At 43.0% G+C, this 15,577-nt stretch overlaps 1 protein-coding gene across 1 annotated transcript in view; it reads right to left on the minus strand.

Moving 5' to 3' along the window:
* ASIC4 (acid sensing ion channel subunit family member 4) overlaps window positions 1–15,577 on the minus strand; it is a 464,132-nt gene that overhangs the window by 397,502 nt on the left and 51,053 nt on the right. The window lies entirely within an intron of this gene.

Genomic DNA, 15,577 nt, shown 5'->3' on the forward strand with positions numbered 1-15,577 from the left:
CCAAAGAAATGTTAAAAAAAAAACCTCCCATTACTCCATTCCTCAGTAGGAAATGGAAGTCCAATCTATGTGTAAGCTTCATGTAAGAATGACTGCAAACTCCCCTCTCTCACATGATAACATTTGTACAGTACAGCTTGTACAGTCACATAGTTAGTCTGGCTGAAAAAAGACAAAAGTCCATCCAGTTCAACCATAAAAAAAAAAAGTTATAATCCTACACCCAATTTTTGATCCAGAGGAAGGCAAAAAAACCCAGCAAAGCATGATCCAATCTGCTCCTGCAGGGGAAAAAATTCCTTCCTGATCCCCCGAGAGGCAATCAGATATTCCCTGGATCAACTTTACCTATAAATGTTATATCCAGTTATATTCTGTGTATCTAAGAAAGAATCCAGGACTTTCCTACAGCAATCCACTGAGCTGGCCAGAACCAACTCTTGAGGGAGTCTATTCCACATTTTCACAGCTCTTACTGTGAAGAAACCTTTCCGTGTTTGGAGATTAAATTTCTTTTCTTCCAGACGTAAAGTGTGCCCCCTTGTCCTCTGTGATGACCTCAGGGGGAATAGCTCTACACCGAGTTCACTATATGAACCACTGATGTATTTATACATGGAGATCATATCCCCCCTTATGTATTATACATGGTGATCATATCCCCCCTTATGTATTATACATGGAGATCATATCCCCCTTATGTATTATACATGGAGATCATACCCCCCCTTATGTATTATACATGGAGATCATATCCCCCTTATGTATTATACATGGTGATCATATCCCCCCTTATGTATTATACATGGTGATCATATCCCCCCTTATGTATTATACATGGAGATCATATCCCCCTTATGTATTATACATGGTGATCATATCCCCCCTTATGTATTACACATGGAGATCATAACCCCCTTATGTATTATACATGGAGATCATATCCCCCCTAATGTATTATACATGGAGATCATATCCCCCCCTTATGTATTATACATGGAGATCATATCCCCCCTCATGTATTATACATGGAGATCATATCCCCCCTTATGTATTGTACATGGTGATCATATCCCCCTTATGTATTATACATGGAGATAATATCCCCCCTTATGTATTATACATGGAGATCATATCCCCCCTTATGTATTGTACATGGTGATCATATCCCCCTTATGTATTATACATGGAGATAATATCCCCCCTTATGTATTATACATGGAGATCATATCCCCCTTATGTATTATACATGGAGATAATATCCCCCCTTATGTATTATACATGGAGATCATATCCCCCTTATGTATTATACATGGAGATCATATCCCCCTTATGTATTATACATGGAGATCATATCCCCCCTTATGTATTATACATGGAGATCATATCCCCCCTTATGTATTATACATGGAGATCATATCCCCCTTATGTATTATACATGGAGATCATATCCCCCCTTATGTATTATACATGGAGATCATATCCCCCCTTATGTATTATACATGGAGATCATATCCCCCCTTATGTATTATACATGGAGATCATATCCCCCCTTATGTATTATACATGGAGATCATATCCCCCTTATGTATTATACATGGAGATCACATCCCCCCTTAATCTCCTCTTCTCAAAAGAGAATAAATTCAGTTCCTCTAATCTTTCCTCATAGCTGATCTCCTCCATGCCTCGTATCAGTTTGGTTGCCCTTCTCTGTACTTTCTCCAGTTCCCCAATGTTCTTTTTGTGAATTGGTGCCCAAAACTGAACTGCATATTCCAGATGAGGTCTTACTAATGATTTGTATCGGGGAAAATGATATCTCTCTCTCTGGAGTCTATACCTCTCCTAATACAAGAGAGGATTTTGCTCGCTTTAGAAACCGCAGCTTGGCATTGCATGCCATTATTAAGCTTGTGACCTACCAGAACTCCCAGATCCTTCCCCACCATTGATTCCCCCAGTTGTACCCCCCCCCCCAGTATGTATGATGCATGCATATTAATTAATTAATTAAATGATAAAAAATTATGCGAGTCCCAAATAAAGAATACTTTATTAAATTGCATTATTTATTTGATTTTAAATATGTAGATATATATGATATTAGCGAGAGCAAACTTCATAAATCTGGACCCAGAACACTCAAGGCACACATAAGGACAGATAATAGGAAGTTCTATAGCTTTATTGTGAGGCCAAGAGATGATGCAAGATTTGTACACTTGCACTTTATTTACTACTCATCTGTGATCATAAAAAGGGGCACCTTTTACATTGTTGTTGGTTGCTTCTATTTTAGCTTTTACACTTTAGGGTTGATTTACTAGGACAGTTCATTTTGAAAGGGAATTTTCCCTTAGCTTCTCATATGGAAGAAAAATATTTTTTAATTATATTTTAAAAATACTCTTCCCAAATATATTGACATATATTTGAAATGCTACAATTTTGGCTGTATTCAATATATTTCAAAATATATTGCAATAAATAAATATATACATATATATATATATATATAATGTTGAAATGCATTTTTATTACTAAATATCTGAAAAATATTTTTGAAAATACATTTCATATATACTGTATGTCTTTAAAAATGCAAATCTATATTTCTATATCATTTTTGGAATTTTACAAATATATGGAAAATATGCTAAAATGGCTTTTTTTATGTTAAAAATCTGAAGAATATATTTAAAAAATATATTTAAAAAATATTTTTCATATTTCGTAATATATAAAAAACACATTTCAACATGCAGTATATATATATATTTATTTGGGAAGAATGTTTTTAAAATATAGTTCAAATATATTTTTCTTCTATGTGGGTTAGCACTGTTGTGAAAATTTATTTTGCAAAGAATACTCAATCACATGCTAGGGAAAGAAAAAACAACATATTTTTACTTGCACATGGTTGGATGATGGAAGTCACCAGAGCTTCACCTAATTCACTAAGCTAAGGGAAAATCACCTTGCAAAGTAAAAAGCCTATTTGCCTTTACAAAATCAACACCCTTTCATTTGCTGATCTCTTGTAGATACTTCTGTCCACATGCACTCCACTGATGGTTGCACATTTCTTGGGGTGGGTTGCCTGATAGGACAGCAGTGTACAATGCCTGTCCTGTCCAACTTTTTTGAGACGTGTTGCTGCCATCAATTTCAAAATTACCCTATTTTTTTCTTAAAGTGGTACATTTTTTCACATTAAACATTTGATATGTTTTTTTTTTTTGTATTGTGAATAAAATATGAGTTTACGAGGTTTGCAAATCATTGCATTCTAGGTAGACGTAGAAGAGCTATTTCCTTGAGGGACTCTACACTTTTTCAGTGGGAGGCCATGGTTCTACTTTAAATGCACTTTAATTGACCTATTGTTGTAGTAAATGGTATCTGGCTGAAAAAAAGACAAAAGTCTATTCAGTTCAACCATAGAAAAAAAAAAAAGTTATAATCCTATACCCACAGTTGATCCAGAGGAAGGCAGACGTGTATTTACCACAAGGCAAACAAGGCATTTTCACTAGTAGTAAGCAATGATGTCAGGAATTTGTTTTGGGGGGGGGGGGGCAGCACCTTGGAAGAAGGGATGGAAGAATGGACACATGGGGCATGGGGACCTGGTGGGTTCCGAGAGATGCTGTGGGTTTCATGACGGTGTATGCACAGTCCGACTCTCGTTCCTGGGGATGTCCAAAGCTGTGAAGTTGAGTGTCTTTCTCTCTCGTGCTATGGGGGATGGTGGCTGGTGTATGGGGGACAGTGGTAGTGGAAGGCTCGGGTGGAGAGCAGGGGTGCTCTTGGTCAATGTCAGGCTCTTTTTGCGGGGGGGCGCCAATTTTTGTTGCCTAGGGCAGCACAAAACCTAAATACACCACTGAGTGTAGGTTCATGATGAAACTGCAGACCATCAGCCTGACCATGGATGGTGCTACAGCCCACAAGTCCGTGGATGGTGCTACAGCCCACAAGTCCATGGATGGTGCTACAGCCCGCAAGCCCAGGGATGGTGCTACAGCCCACAAGTCCATAGATGGTGCTACAGCCCGCAAGTCCATGGATGGTGCTACAGCCCGCAAGCCCATGGATGGTGCTACAGCCTGCAAGCCCAGGGATGGTGCTACAGCCCGCAAGTCCATAAATGGTGCTACAGCCCGCAAGTCCATGGATGGTGCTACAGCCCGCAAGCCCATGGATGGTGCTACAGCCCACAAGTCCATGGATGGTGCTACAGCCTGTGAAACCCATAGGGGACAACAATGCGGATGGCTGTATCTTTGCTATTTACCTGTTTAATTAATATAGTGTTCTCCTCTCATTGAACATCTCCAAGTCTCCCACTGATAAACATGTACCATAAGCTAATAATCTCTTCGTTAGCATGCTCACAGCTTGTTTGCCTAGTTAATTAAGTACTCCCATGGGACAATTTATATCTGTCACCAGGTGACAGCTACTTGAGAAATGACAGTGCATCATTATTAAAGTAACCTAGCACCCTGTAAGTTAATTGGATTTAATTCTTGCCTGCAATCTGCCTTCTCTTCATTTTTCACATCACTACACTCCAGCCCTTCCTCGTTGCACCCTGTCCATCCAGTCTGCCCTGTGTCGCTGTCTAAGTGTACTCCCCACATTTCTCAATTACCTGCGTGTCACCTGAAGCTTGCAGCCCTTTGTATCTTCGTCATGCTTCGCTAGTGACCCCGGAGCGTTTATTCAGTAAGGTAAAAAGCAATGTGCAATGGGCATTAACCCAGAGCAACCCGAATTTATCCTTCACCGACCCAAAATTAGATCTGATTGGTTGCTGAGGGTTATTCCCGGTGCACTCTGATATTAATTCACTCATTGAGCTGTCTTATGGAAGGTAATGCATGGCGTATTCTCGGCGAGTGCATATTGCGAGTTATTATTGTAATAAATACCTAATCATTTAAATTATTACCTGGTAACTTTAATACGATACGCATTTTTTTACATATTTTTTCAATGGGAACGCGGGGGAATGCAGTTACGGCACCTCAAGCATTGAATGTATGTAATGGCAAGGGGTGTCGGAGTGTGCTGGAGGGTCTATTGATGCTGGCTGCAGGGCGATCTATTGTTGCTGGATGGGGATCTATTTCTGTAGGGGTGTCTATTGCTGCTGGGGAGGACTATTGTTGCTGCTGTGGGATCCATTATTGCTGGGGGTGCACTTTTTTTTAGCTGGGGGGTGGGGGATTTGTTGCTGGGAGGGATCTGCTGTTGGAGAGGTTCTATTGTGGCTCACTGCTGGAGGGTCCATTGGTGTTGGCTGCAAATAGATCTGTTTCTGCTGTTGTGGCCTGTTGTTGTTGGACGAGGGGTATTTTGTTGTGGGTGGTCCATTGTTGCTAGGGGTTCTATTGTTGCTGCAGGGGATCTATTTTACTGCTTTTCTTGTTATCATTAACAAATTCAATATACCGTATTTTTCGCTCCATAAGACGCACCTGACCATAAGACGCACCTAGGTTTTAGAGGCGAAAAACACGAAAAAAAAATATTCTGAACCAATGGACTGCAGACATAGTACAGGGGATGACCAGAGACTGCGGACACAGTACAGGAGATGACCAGAGACTGCGGACATAGTACATGAGATGACCAGAGACTGCGGACATAGTACAGGAGATGACCAGAGACTGCGGACATTCTACAGGAGATGACCAGAGACTGCAGACATAGTACAGATGACCAGAGACTACGGACACAGTACAGGAGATGACCAGGGACTGCGGACACAGTACAGGAGATGACCAGGGACTGCGGACACAGTACAGGAGATGACCAGAGACTGCAGACACAGTACAGGAGATGACCAGGGACTGCGGACACAGTACAAGAGATGACCAGAGACTGCGGACACAGTACAGGGGATGACCAGAGACTGCGGACACAGTACAGGAGATGACCAGAGACTGCGGACACAGTACAGGAGATGACCAGAGACTGCGGACTTACTACAGATAACCAGAGACTGCGGACACAGTACAGATGACCAGAGACTGCGGACACAGTACAGGAGATGACCAGAGACTGTGGACACAGTACAGAAGATGACCAGAGACTGCGGACACAGTACAGGAGATGACCAGAGACTGCGGACATAGTACAGGGAAAATACCAGGGACACAGTACAGGTGACCAGAGACTGCAGACAGTGCAGGGGATGACCAGAGACTGCAGACAGTGCAGGGGATGACAATAGACTGCATACAGTGCAGGGGATGACAATAGACTGCGGAGAGTGCAGGGAATGACCAGAGACTGTAGACAATGCAGGGGATGACCAAGAGACTGCAGACAGTGCAGGGAATGACCAGAGACTGCGGACACAGTGCAGGGAATGACCAGAGACTGCAGACAGTGCAGGGAATGACCAGAGACTGCTGACCTTTGGGGAGGGAGGGGGAGCGGGTACCTGAATTTGACAGGTACCCGCTCCCACTTCCGCGGTGTTGTCCTTCCCTCTTCTTCCTGCGCCGGCTTCTGTGACAGCCGGGTTCCCACTGCGCATGCGCGAGAAGCGCTGCGCTTTGTGAATGGCCGGGCACCTTCTGGGACCTGTGTTGTGTCCCAGAAGACACCGCACCATTCACAAAGCGCAGCGCTTCTCGCGCATGTGCAGTGGGAACCCGGCTGTCACAGAAGCCAGCGCGGGAAGACTGTACAGCGCTGGAGCGAGGAACAGGTAAGGCCCTGCAGGAGACAACAGCTGAGCGGCCGGCCCGATATTCTGACTTGGTGGCAGCAGAAATACCGGACCGGCCGCTTTATATTCGCTCCATAAGACGCACTGATATTTCCCCCCCTTTTTTGGGGGGAAAAAAGTGCATCTTATGGAGCGAAAAATACGGTAATTTTAATTAGCACCACAAAATGATAGTTGGTTCTCTAGGGATGTTAGTGGGAGATGGTAGGAGGTGGAACCAAGGAATGGTGCTCAGAGGTTGGTAGAGGTAGAGACGAGGGGTGACTCGGAAAGGGGGGAGTTCCTGCACCTATTCCTTACGAAGAAAAAGCCTGGTTCTACTGTATCAGTGTATTTCCCCTGCCCTGGAAGTAAAGGTGCTGCAAGCAGCTGCCAATAGACATAAAGGGCCGTGTGCGCCTGTACTCAGTATCCTGTACTGTACTGTAGGTATATGCCGGTACTGTGATTGTAAACGTTCACTTTAAAAAAAAAAGATTAATAAGCATGTCATAACATGTCAAACTTATCTGCTCTGTGTAATAGTTTTGCACCAGGTGGCCTGATTCTTCTCTTCTCAGGTCCCTCACTGGCATTCCTGGTTCCTCCGTCCTGCCAAGTGCCCCCACAGCAAGCAATTTGCTATGGGGCACTCCTCGTGTGGGTTCACTCCCGAGCCGGCTCTGTGTGTCCATAGACACACAGAGTGTGGCTGCCCCCATCCTCCTTTTCACTGGATGTGATTGACAGCAGCGGGAGTCAATGGCTCCCATTGCTATGTCTGAGCCAATGAGGAAGAGAGCCAAGAGAGCCTCTGCTCTCATGCACAGTGCTGAATTGAGATCAGGATTGGGATCAGGTAAGTAAAAGGGGGGACTGACCATTTGGAAACTCGGGCACTGCCTGAGGGCCCGGGGTCAGTAGGGGGCCTCATGAGATGCCCCTGGTACCTTTTTCATAGGCTTTTTTGAGTTTGGGCAAGGACAAAGGGGCCCCATGATCCACTATTGCTCGGGGGCCCCATGAGTTGTCAGTCTGCCCCTGCTGCACACTGAAGGTTTTTAAACCTTAATGCAGAGAATACATTAGGATAAAAAAAACCTTCAGACTTTAGAACCATTTTAAATACTTGTACAGTGTAAAGACATCTTCGAAGAATGAAAAAAATATATTTTGTTTTTGCATACCCCCATACACTCATGTTTATGACAGTACCAATATATACTTGGGCAGGGGCGGACTGACAATTCATGGGGCCCCCGGCCAATAGGGGATCATGGGGCCCCTGTGCCCTTGCCCAAACTCAAAAAAGCCTATAAAAAAGGTACCAGGGGCATCTCATGGGGCCCCCTACTGACCCCGGGCCCTCGGGCAGTGCCCGAGTTTCCAAAAGGTCAGTCCGCCCCTGTAACCTTTCATGTCTATAGGGGTCTATAGGGGGCTGTACGTTGCACCTCAACTTGCCAGCATTTACATTGAACGATCTTATCTGCCCATGTGCCAAATCTGCAATATCAACCTAAGGTTAAACGCTAGGCACAAATATATATAAAAAAAATAAAGTCCTCAGTAGCCAAAAAAAGATATAAACTCACTTTGTGTGTACCAAAAGCTTTTGAAAATCCACTTTTTACCATATAAAATTAGTGATGACATCATCAATCTGCTGTACATAATCTGTACCAAGAGCAATGCTGTGGGAGGGATCCAGCAGGCTCCACCCACTACAGGCTGCCTTCAGAAAACTACAGAAGGGGGTGGAGACAAGACCAGTCCTCCTGCACAAAGAGAGAGAGCAGCAGTGAGCGGTCTTTATTACAGGAAGTCTCACGCCGGATTACTGCACAGATCTGGAAGAAAAATGCAAAGCACACCGAGATTTAGGAAGAATACAGATGATGAATGTATTTAGGCAAACTACAGTCAAAAAAGGCACGAGATCCTTGGCACTGACATGAAGGACATATACCAATAAATTAACCAATTCTTATGATGCATTAAATGTATTAAAAATACTCAAATCCTTTAAATTATATACTTGAAGAATGCCGGCTTAAAGTATTACTAAAGGTATTTTTTTTCGACAGAGTGGAGATGGTCAGAACACCTATTAGGTGTTTTATTGCTGTCTGTATCCTTTTTAAACAAAACTCCCCATTGGTGATCATTGGAAATCACCGGGTGCTGGTAAGTAATCACCGGCCGGGACCTGGTGATTGACAGCCACGGCCGAGAATGGCGGCACAGGTAGGGCACGCACGTGCCTCGTGCACACCCCCCACCCGGAAATGCAAAGTCAAGTATATCTGCTATAGGGCAGACGGGAAGCAGTTAAAAAATAAGAAAATATTATTACTATTATAATACAGGATTTATATATCGCCAACAGTTTGCTCAGCACTTTAAAATATAAATAAATATATATATATATATATATATATATATAAATATTAAAAAAAAAATTATATATATATATATATATATATATATATATATATATAAAAATAAATATATAAATATATAATTGCGATTAATTTTTTAGGGCAAACATTTTATTTTAGTAAGGAATGTCAATAAATCAAGTCAATGAATGTCAAGTTATAACTAAATTATGAATACATTCGGGTCATTCGTTTCATTTGAATGATGTCACATGATGCAATAGAAATTCAGGATTTTCAAATTTGTTCGATAATTCAGATTCGGATAACAAATGCACATAATGCCAGTCAATATTGTCCAGTCAGATCATCTCATTTATCTTGGTGAGTTTCTTCCAATTCAAATCTGCCTGATTCAATAATATACAGAATCTTAAACAATCTTCTGTAAAAACTGCAAAATTATTCAAATCCACCCGGACCAACTAATATATAAAATATATAATATAAAAAACGAATGCCGAAGATATGAAACCAATTCCGAAAACTAATCAGTTTACCTTTACGAACATGACTAAAGAAATTCTTCAATGAATGAATGCATCCAAAAAAGAAATGAAACAAATTCCTAAAAAAACGAATCTGTTCAGCATAATGAACATAACTAAATTAAATTGTTCAATGAACGAATGCATCCGAAAAGAAACAAAATGAAAATTTCTGACATGCACATGTCCACTGGCTTTAACAATCCCTGCTCTTCTAGGAATGCTTTCCACAAGATTTTAGAGTGGGTTTGTAAGAATTTAAGTCCATTCAGCCAAGTGAATCCCAAAGATGTTCAAGAGGTCAAGGCTTTGCATAGACCATAGTTACATAGTTAGTCTGGCTGAAAAAAGACAAAAGTCCATCCAGTTCAACCATTTAAAAAAAAAAAGTTATAATCCTACACCCACAGTTGATCCAGAGGAAGGCAAAAAAAAACCCATCAAAGCACGATCCAATTTGCTCCTGCAGGGAAAATAATTCCTTCCTGATCCCCCGAGAGGCAATCGGATATTCCCTGGATCAACTTTACCTAGAAATGTTAGTATCCAGTTATATTCTGTGTATCCAAGAAACAATCCAGGACTTTCCTACAGCAATCCACTGAGCTGGCCAGAACCAACTCTTGAGGGAGTCTATTCCACATTCTCACAGCTTTCACTGTGAAGAAACCTTTCCGTGTTTGGAGCAGGGGTGGACTGACCATTCCAGCACTCGGGCACTGTCCGAGGGCCCGGGGTCAGTAGGGGGCCCCATGAAATGCCCCTGGTACCTTTTTTCTAAGCTTTTTTTGAGTGTGGGCAAGGACACGGGGGCCCCATGATCCCCTATTGCCCAGGGGTCCCATGAGTTGTCAGTCCGCCCCTGGTTTGGAGATTAAATTTCTTTTCCTCCAGACGTAAAGAGTGCCCCCTTGTCCTCTGTGATGACCTCAGGGGGAAATATATATATCACCTTTTTCAATATCCTGTAGGCAACAGGAGCGGGACCCACCGAAAGGGTAAAGGTTTTGGGGAATTCAGCTTTGAAGTCAGATGCAGCAAGATTATGGAGTGTGTCTGTGGGAATTTGTGCCCATTCAGTCAAAAGAACATTTGTGAGGTCAGGCACTGATGTTGGCTCACAATTGACATTATAATTCATCCAAAAGGACTTCAGTAGGGTTGAGGTCAGGGCTCTGTGCAGGCCACATGAGCTCCTCCACAACAAACCCATCGAACCACGTCTTGGAGCTGGCTCTGTACTCGGGGGCACAATCATACAGTAACAGAAAAGGACTTTCAACAAAGTAATACCACAAGATCGGAAGTGCAGTTGTCTAATATGTCCCTGTATGATGTAGTTATATACAAAAATGCAGCGTAATACTATATAATCAAATAAACTAATATATACCAGATTATATATATGATAATTAACTAAACATACATCTTGCTGTGTGACAATGTAATATGCTTACATACCATATACAGTTGCAAGAAAAAGTATGTGAACCCCTTGGGATTACGTGGAGTTTTGCATGAATTGGGCATAAAATGTGCAATTAAACCATGGCAACATCTAATGTTTGTGTGGTATTATGTTCAGCAGACTGTGTTCTTCTATTGTTGTGACTTGGATGACGTTCAGAGCACATTTTATGGCCAATTCATGCAAAACTCCACGTAATCCCAAGGGGTTCACATACTTTTTCTTGCAACTGTATGTGCATGATCTGTGCTCCAAATGTATCACCATATATTAAACACAATGACGCACCTTTCTCATATTACTGCCCATATTAACCATGCATTATATGAACCATATCCAATGTGCGTATATTATCTACTATCAGTGTCCCAATATAAATAAATAATCAATGCTTGGTGAACCGTCCCTTTAAGACTCAGTGCTCCAAGTGCTACTGTGCAATCTCTCCACTGCGTATATTCATCCAGTGACTTCATGTGACCCCGGTGTTTGATCCACCTCCGACACACTTATGCGCTCACCTTGTGGATTGACCCGAACCGTCAGGTCCTTTCCCTTTAACCCAGGCGGGTATGCTGGTGTATCAATCTCCAACTCCTCCTGCACCCCCAAACTCCAAAATGCACCACTTGGGAATTGACCTGAACTGTCAAGTCAAAAGCGCGCCTTTCCCTTTCACCCAGGCGGGTATGCTGGTATATAATATTTCCAACTCCTCCTGCACCTCCAAACTCCAAATTGCACCACTTGGGAATTGACCTGAACCGTCAAGTCAAAAGCACGCCTTTCCCTTTCACCCAGGCGGGTATGCTGGTGTATCAATCTCCAACTCCTCATGCACCTCCAAACTCCAAAACGCACCACTTGGGAATTGACCTGAACCATCAAGTCAGAAGTGCGCCTTTCCCTTTCACCCAGGCGGGTATGCTGGTGTATCAATCTCCAACTCCTCCTGCACCTCCAAACTCCAAAACGCACCACTTGGAAATTGACCTGAACCGTCAAGTCAAAAGCGCGCCTTTCCCTTTCACCCAGGCGGGTATGCTGGTATATAATATTTCCAACTCCTCCTACACCTCCAAACTCCAAAATGCACCACAGAAAAACGGAAAAAATGCTCCAAATGGTGAATTATATCAAACAAGTATAAACTTTATTAAAACACTTAAAATCTTCCACTCACATTTATTTGTGTCCACCTGGGACACTACAGGATCAAGGACTCTTTGTATATCACTTTTTGTGAATGAAACTGCATTGGATCCCCTATCCAAGATGGTGGTACGTACACTTCCGGTTACGGCTTGATGTCATCGGCGTACCCTACGCGTTACGTTACGACATGTGACTTCATCAGGAGTACCCTTCGCTGGAAATACCTTATATATATATTAACAGTACCCTTCGCTGGAAATACCTTAACTCGGTCATGTGGAGGCTTGTCCACATTTTCAGCCATATAGTATATCTAAAGCTTATGTTTTTTAGAGATGTCCAATCATTATATTTCTACCTAAAGCTATCTTCAGACAGTTGAATTGTCCCAGAAATCCAACCATCTGCTACGATTTATGATCGAGTTGACTACAAAGCCACCAAATTGGCACGACTTTCCTGTTTGTTCGTTAGCCTACAAAGTGTTCTCAACTCTGCCTGAATCATAAAGAAAAGCATAACATAATGAAGAGTAGGCTGTCCTGCAGAGAGGATGCATCCTTTACAATGTTCCCCATGAAATTAGTATGTGTTTCGAAAAACCACATCAAACAGGAGCAAATCTAAACTACACTGTTCTCCTTCCAACAGTGTTTGTCAATAAATGCAAATGACACATTGTTTAAGAACAGAATTACGAAGCAAAGCGCTGAGGCAGAGCCCGCGTCGCTTGGAATCCAGAAGCTGACTGGAAATTAACATGAAGTACAGACAAGAGCAGCACTTAAAAGGGATGCATAAAAGGTTAAAAAAATACTAGGAGGGCAATTTTCCGGTAATTAAGAGGACACTTCTGGATACCGCAGTAATGTCACGATTGAAGGTGTTTCATGTATGTCTAAAAGGAACTCATCTGTAGACATATAAAGATCTGAGAAATATAAAATGCCCTTATCAAAACAGAAACGTATGAAGGTATTCAGAAAAGAACATTTAGGAGTTGCCCCCCAGCAATGTTGATGTAGGACAGTGATATTCCACAGATGGTACATTAGTTCACCACACTGGAAGCCTCAGGCATGAATATCAAGTTGAAATTCTACAGCAACCCTAAGTATACCTAACATGTAAAGCGTTCCTAGCCCAAAAAAGCCTTACCAATTAACCCTTCCCAACCTGAACCCTTAGGGCCCATTCACAGCACTCGGCTCCATTTCGTTTGAATAGACTGAATAATGTACCAAAATGGACCAAAAAATTGGGAATGCACCATTTTCTCTGCATGTTGTGATACATGCTGCACAGGTGTGTTAGAAAGTGTTGTTGGGTTCCATTCAGAATGAATAGCACCGCATTGCCCCAATGTACATAATAGGGGTCATTTACTAAAATTGGAGCGTGCAAAATCTGGTGCAGTTTTGCATAGGAACCAATCAGCTTCTAGATTTTACCCCTGAGCATGCGGTTCCCGCACCCGACATTGTGTTACAATCGCACTGCGGGATGAGATGTGCGGGGGTGCCATTCAGAATGAATAGCACCGCATTGCCCCAATGTACATAATAGGGGTCATTTGCTAAAACTGGAGCACGCAAAATCTGGTGCAGTTTTGCATAGGAACCAATCAGCTTCCAGATTTAACCCCTGAGCATGCGGTTCCTGCACCCGCCATTGTGTTACAATCGCACTGCGGGATGAGATGTGTGGGGGTGCCATTCAGAATGAATAGCACTGCATTGCCCCAATGCACATAATAGGGGTCATTTGCTAAAACTGGAGCGCGCAAAATCTGGTGCAGTTTTGCATAGGAACCAATCAGCTTCCAGATTTTACCCCTGAGCATGCGGTTCCTGCACCCGCCATTGTGTTACAATCGCACTGCGGGATGAGATGTGTGGGGGTGCCATTCAGAATGAATAGCATTGCATTGCCCCAATGTACATAATAGGGGTCATTTGCTAAAACTGGAGCGCGCAAAATCTGGTGCAGTTTTGCATGGGAACCAATCAGCTTCCAGATTTTACCCCTGAGCATGTGGTTCCCGCACCCGCCATTGTGTTACAATCGCACTGCGGGATGAGATGTGCGGGGGTGCCATTCAGAATGAATAGCACCGCATTGCCTCAATGTACATAATAGGGGTCATTTACTAAAACTGGAGCGCGCAAAATCTGGTGCAGTTTTGCATAGGAACCAATCAGCTTTTAGATTTTACCCTTGACCATGCAGTTCCCACACCCACCATTGTGTTACAATCGCACTGCGGGATGAGATGTGTGAGGGTGCCATTCAGAATGAATAGCACCACATTGCCACAATGTACATAATAGGGGTCATTTGCTAAAACTGGAGCGCGCAAAATCTGGTGCAGTTTGGCATAGGAACTAATCAGCTTCCAGATTTTACCCCTGAGCATGCGGTTCCCGCACCCGCCATTGTGTTACAATCGCACTGCGGAATGAGATGTGTGGGGGTGCCATGCAGAATGAATAGCACCGCATTGCCACAATGTACATAATATGGGTCATTTGCTAAAACTGGAGCGCGCAAAATCTGGTGCAGTTTGGCATAGGAACTAATCAGCTTCCAGATTTTACCCCTGAGCATGCGGTTCCCGCACCCGCCATTGTGTTACAATCGCACTGCGGGATGAGATGTGTGAGGGTGCCATTCAGAATGAATAGCACCGCATTGCCACAATGTACATAATAGGGGTCATTTACTAATTCTGGAGCGAGCAAAATCTGGTGCAGTTTTGCATGGGAACCAATCAGCTTCCAGATTTTACCCCTGAGCATGTGGTTCCCGCACCCGCCATTGTGTTACAATCGCACTGCGGGATGAGATGTGCGGGGGTGCCATTCAGAATGAATAGCACCGCATTGCCTCAATGTACATAATAGGGGTCATTTACTAAAACTGGAGCGCGCAAAATCTGGTGCAGTTTTGCATAGGAACCAATCAGCTTTTAGATTTTACCCTTGACCATGCAGTTCCCACACCCACCATTGTGTTACAATCGCACTGCGGGATGAGATGTGTGAGGGTGCCATTCAGAATGAATAGCACCACATTGCCACAATGTACATAATAGGGGTCATTTGCTAAAACTGGAGCGCGCAAAATCTGGTGCAGTTTGGCATAGGAACTAATCAGCTTCCAGATTTTACCCCTGAGCATGCGGTTCCCGCACCCGCCATTGTGTTACAATCGCACTGCGGAATGAGATGTGTGGGGGTGCCATGCAGAATGAATAGCACCGCATTGCCACAATGTACATAATATGGGTCAT

This window comes from Staurois parvus, unplaced genomic scaffold (genome assembly GCF_062004578.1).
Source record: "Staurois parvus isolate SC_StPar_1 unplaced genomic scaffold, SC_StPar_1.0 ptg000246l, whole genome shotgun sequence".
In the NCBI taxonomy this organism is placed as follows: Eukaryota; Metazoa; Chordata; class Amphibia; order Anura; family Ranidae; genus Staurois; species Staurois parvus.